This window comes from Xiphophorus couchianus, chromosome 10, assembly GCF_001444195.1.
Source record: "Xiphophorus couchianus chromosome 10, X_couchianus-1.0, whole genome shotgun sequence".
Classification (NCBI taxonomy): Eukaryota; Metazoa; Chordata; class Actinopteri; order Cyprinodontiformes; family Poeciliidae; genus Xiphophorus; species Xiphophorus couchianus.
The window spans coordinates 15,116,359-15,122,506 of NC_040237.1; positions in this window are offsets into that span (position 1 = coordinate 15,116,359).

Sequence of the window (6,148 nt, forward strand, 5' to 3'; positions counted from 1 at the left end):
CTGGCACGTTCTGCAGATTTGTTAGGATTATTAGAAATGTTTTATAAGATGCAAATTTACAAATACTTCAATTTCTTTTTTTTTAAATAAGAAGATAAACATTTCATTGCATAAAACACAGCAGCGCAGCACCAGTGTCATGTGTATGGGTGTAAAGTAAAGCATCATCAGCGGTGAGTATGACCAGAAAAGCTCTGTAGAAATGTAGTCAATTTGTCTGTTCAACACGGTTTTATGAGTAGTCGCCCGATTTTTGTTTAAAAAAATCTTTTGGAAAGAACGGGTTTTGTAACAAAAGTCCAAACTGTAATGAGCACTTTCACCTGTTGTGTTTCACTTCTTATATATATACTGTATATATATATCATCACAGCCCTTGGCTGGTTTCCAACACTGTGCCAACGGCGGTTTGTTCCTGAAAGGAGCTAATGAAAACCGCGTGGGAGGAACAGCGAGCATCAGCCTTGAATGTGTGCCGTATTTTGACCGCGTCGAACCATCCGCCTTAATGAATGAGGGGAATGCGAGCAGCTAATAGTGAAACTGTTGCTCTCACAGGCAGAGGTTTCAGGTCGCTGTAAGGGAAACAAAGGAGGAAGGCGGAGGCCGCATTCTTTTCTCGACGTTTCTATTGTGGCCCGATAAGAGACAAAAGCGTTATACAAGGAAGCATCTGTGTTTGTCTGAAGGCTCAAAGTCCGCCCATTATCGGCTGCAGTGACATCACGATGCTCTGGATGTGTTTTGTCCAATCGGACACAGTTGAAATGTTTTGCAATAGTCAAAGCATATAGGCAGATTTTATTTCTGGAACTCTAAAAGGGCTGCAAACCAAAAAACAAAAAAAAAGAAATAGAAGAAGAAATGGAATGGGTCAATATTGGTGTGAGTACCGTAATGAAAGCTCCATCGACCCGCAGAGCACTGATCTAAGCCCTGCCTCCAGTTGACAGATTGCCCAGCAGTACTTGCTACTGAGGAGTCCTAAAAATGGCACAGATGCGAATCTTTCCATTCCACCTTGACCTTTTGCTGAATACCGCGTAGCGCATCAGAATGCCATTACGTCTCCCCGGCTGGTGAAATATTTAAACGGTGGGAGAGGACTACTTAACGTGTGGCACTGAATCCTCGGCTTGTCTCTTTGCTGAAAGTGAAATAATAATAACGGCTGGAGCCCGAGCCGGCTGCGGCGTGGCTATTTTGATGTGGGCCATAAATGAAACATGACGGCGGTGGCGGCGCGGTGGGACCTCGGCGTGGTCAAACAAAGATGACCACCATTCATGATTTAGGATGTCCGCAGTCAAAACTTTAGCTGCCCTATCTGATCAGCAAACACCAAACACCAAACACGTTCGTCTTCTGCGGCTTTCACTCCTGCTCTGTGTATAGCTGTCTCTTATCTGCTGCTTTATTGAACAGGGACAGCAAATGTAAGAGAAACGAATCTTGGAAATGTAGTAAAATTCTTTCATTTAATACCATAACAATTACAAACTCCAATGTGTTTTTATCAGATTTTTGATCTAGGCTTCATTTTGGACCTCTACATGTTTCTTTCTTCTTTTTTTTTCAAATTAGCTTAGCTGTGGAAATTTTCTGTGAACACAAATGTTCAATTCTAAAATTTATGTCTCAACTCCAGATATTCCAATCTATGAATAGGCTTTGGTTTGAACCATATTGTAGCTCTGGCTGTTTAAAAACCCTAGAGATCTCGGTGGAAGGTGACCCTACTCACAATACTTAAGTACTTTTCTTCCACTATCAGGTTTTCTGGGGGCTTCAAGGTGGTACAGTTGGTTGCCTTGCAGCAAGAAGGTCCCGGGTTTGAATCTCAACCCGGGGTCTTGCTTAATGGAGCTTGGATGTTCTCCATGTGCATGCATGGGTTCCCTCCAGGTACTCTGGCTTCCTCCCACAGTTCAAAAACACGACAGTGGTGTTAATTGGTCTCTCTGAATTGTTCTTAGGTGTGAGTGTGTGTTTCTCTAAGGGATAGGTGACCTGTCCCGGGTGTACTGTTCCTCTCACCCAATGACCTCTTGAGATAGGTATTCATGATGCTGTTTGTTCATTATTGTAGAACATCTAGTTTAATGAGTTTTTCTTACTCAAAGATGACTTCTGAAGACAGTTGGTTGGATTAGGTAGGGATATCAGAGTGATACGTCACAAAAAAAAAATCCAAAGTAAAACAATGAGGTTTGTGTTTAAGCGGTATGAATGCTCAAGCAAGGCGTTGTTGCATTGGTGGATGCTTAACTTGTGTTTATCAGACTCAGGAATGTCTGACAGTGAGTCATCTTCGGGTGGTTCCCTTTTACTGTATATTTACTCAAGGCACGCAAAAAATAATTAAGCAAGTGAGAGATCAGAAACTAAAACTCCACCCATATTCCATGTGCCAACATCGTTTATCAGTCGTTTGAGGACAGACTTCAAACACACAATTCTGATGATGAAGCTTCATGTGACTCGGCCAACATGTTGGACTAATTTATCTCTCTAAGCTGCCCTTAGGTCAGAGCGTATACGTACATTGCTGTCGTAATCCATGATTGGTCACCCCTCCATGACCAATTGTGGATTAAGGCCAGTATAGAACTAGATGTATGACTGAATCTTGGTCTGCTACTGAAACACCTCTGAGTGACGGAAAAACAAAAACAGGAGAAATATAGAGGGATGCAGGTACGTTTTCATGGTGTTACAAAGACCATGGTGACAGAACGAGGATGCTACAGCCCAATCTGGTTACCCCTTTTAGGAAGTAAAAGTACAAAATACCAAGGAATTTTTGCTCATTTAAATTAACTAGTGGAGGCACTGCTAGCTAAAAAGATTGTTGTGCTAACCATAAATCATTAATCACAAACATTAGTTCTTCTAACGTTCTACACCAACACGGTAGTTAGCTGAAGCTAATGCTAAAGCTAGCGCTGTTGATACTCACCATGTTTCACACCATGTTATACAACATGTATTATAGTACATCACCCTCAGCGGGGTTAAATCTGTTATTGCCCATGATGCTTTGGAACAGACATTTCACTCATTGTTTCCATTTTATAGTTGTTGAGTATCGCTAACTATGTAGCAGATGTTGCCTAATTGAGCTCGGTAGGGCTTCGGTCAGGAAGCACGAAGGGTGTAAGTAGACTTTAAACTGTTTGATTTGAGCTACAGGTTGTTGTTCTACAGCAATGCATTCTGGGTACCTATAAAGTGTAATTTGTCAAGCCGTGTCACGGGTGGAGAACGTGAGGAGGGGAAACAAAACTGCTAACAGTCTTCACCCACTTCAAAGAGCAAGAATATACACGACTTACTACTTGAAGAATATTATATTATATTATATTATTAGAAATATTAAGGGAAAGCTAGGTGCGCTAAACGTTTGTAAAGTTAGCATAAATGCTTAAGTGCTAAACAAAAAAGTGGGTCAACCCTACGCCCCCTTTTCTGGACGTGAACAAAAAAAGAGCATGTAAAAGAGAGAATGAATCCTAAGCACAACTCATTAATCACAGCAATAATATCAGAAAGGATAAAACAAATACTGCAAGGTGGATTCTATTTACAGTTCTGTGTCAACTGAGAAAAACTGGAGCACGAGGAAACCTCGTTTGGAAGAGTTGTTTTTTATTTTTTCCCAAATAGGCCACATCATCAGTGTCACAATGTTCCAGACTCATCACAGAGCTCCAAATGCCAGCTGAGCTACTTCCAAACACTTTGATCATTTTAAGTCCTCTCTCACGTCTCAATGCTGTGCTTAAACTCCAGCGATCGAGCGTGAGTTTGCGAGCTATCAGTCTCCAGACAGGAGGACAACAGGAAGGTGCGCTCTGCCGCAGTAAACTCGGAGGTCCTCCTCGCAGAGGCCATCCCTCTTCTGAGTCGGCGTCACTTTCACAGTGTGGGAGAACGAGTTCAGAGAGGCTGAAACAACTGCGGCCTTATCTCTGCGCCGCAGAGGCAGGAGTAGCTTGCGCGCCAACATTCACGCACTGAGGCACAGATTACAGAGGTGGCTGTGCCTGGGTTTCCTATTATTAGAGGAGAGGTTTATGGTTGGGGAGAGCTGCAGGAAATCACTGAGATTAAATTACACAGACAGGGAACATCAAATACCGAGGAAACTTCCCAGGCTCTGGGGAGAGAGATGGGGCTCAGATGAGCTAGGAGTAGAGCGGGTGAGGTACGGCTCAGCTGGGTAGGAGGGTGTATTACACCAAAGCCATCTCCTTATGGCTCGGTCGTCTTCAAACAGCCGGAGCAATGTGGCCATGAACGTTACACATATCCACCATGTCACAAGCTAAAAAACATTGTTTAGTCGACACTGGCTTGCCCAAGTATTTAGATTTTTCCTCCATTTTTCATGTTACAACCACAAACCACAGGGTATTTTATTGCAGCAGGTTATGTGATAGACCAGCAAAAAATAGCGCATAATTTTGAGGAGGAAAGAAATAAATACACGGCTTTGAAATTTGATGAGTTCAAGAGTTCGAAATTTTAAACCTGGAGATTGGGTCTCTGTCTCTTTAAGAAGCTCTGCCTTCAGGAAGTCATCACAACATGGCTCCTATGTTAACCCTTTAAGAACGTTTTTAGCAGCGAAGTAGCTCGCATAATGTGCTCAGCAGATGCTCAGTTCCACCAGGTGTTTGCTAATTGCTGCTGGCTAGTCTGAAGGAGTTGAGTGGGGGAGTCACAGTAGAGGGGTGCTCAGTGCGGAAAAAACTTGGAAGTTGTAGCTCAGAGGAGGAGCTTTGTCCTCGAAGGAGGGGCTAGGTCCACCCAGGGCGTTTTGCACAGCCGAATTGTTGCCATGGGAGATTAAAGGATTTCTCAAACATGCATCAAAGACTCAAGGTAATGCTCCAGGTTTGTTTTTGGAGTCTGATGGTCGACCCATTTGAATTATAATGTAAACAACCATGCAAGATCTGAGTTGATCACTGAGATCTGGGGTGTGAAGAAATCTTCATCATGCACTCTTCAAGCCGCAGCTTGGTGGTGGCAGCATCATGCTTCACTGTTTGACTGTTAATTTTCAGCAGAGACTGGGAATTTGGACAACGCTGATGAAAGATTTAAAGCTACAAAAGTCTTTGTTGCAAGAAAGAAAAGCGCTGCATGTGATGGTCACCAATTTATCGCCCTATGCAGCCCGAGGTTTTTACTGACAAAAATTATTACGGCTTCTGATTTCCTTGGATCCCTGGAACGCTCACTGGAGAGTCCTAATAGCACCCGTCTGCAGTTTAGCAATGGGAAAGAAGCGCTCAATAGTTTTTTAGGAGGTAGAAATGGGATCCTGGGGACTTGTGAGGGTAAATTGAAACAGAGGATGCAGCAGGCCATAAAAGCGAAGCAGGACATACAAATGGGACAGTGTGGTTGTTTGAGGGGTCTTTAGTATTAACAAACAGCCCCCCCCCCTTTCTGTTATTAAACCATAAACATAAGTGAGGGGAGGTAAAGAAATCTATTCGCCATGATGTCACAAGAGGACGACATCAAATCAGGGAGTGGAAAGATGAATGAACAAAGAAAACTCCTCAATAAAAGTGAGTAAATCCTAGCAATGCTAACAGAGGTGTGCAACATTGTTATAGTGGTAATCTAGCTAATGTTGCACTTGACAAGAATATTAGCAGCGCATCATGTCTGTACTTATGTATTGTAATGCAGTTGTGACGTACATGGATAAATTCAAAAAGATATATCCACAGCTTGTTAAGTGAGGTTGAGTGGAGCACTTATAAACATTCAGTGTTTTACCTCCAGCTGTTCCATCGTGGAGTCTAGCAAAAAGCATCTCAGAGCGGGGCTCTCTTCAGGAAACTTTTGTCATCTGCAACTAAGAATCTTCAAATGACGCCTACAAAACAGTTTTACATTTTGCACTGTTATTGCTAGCTGAAATGAGACAACAGTCCGTTTTGCAACGTGGCGTCACACAGAACCCTGTGCACAGTTCTGATGCAAGTAGTCCTTTCCACAAATAAATGTTGTATGTAAAAGTGCCAGTGTGAAGGTTTACTACCAGGTACTGATTTAAACTTAAATGTGCACATTGCTTTTGTTCCTTTTCTAAATAGAGCACGCATATTGGAATCAATGGTGTGGA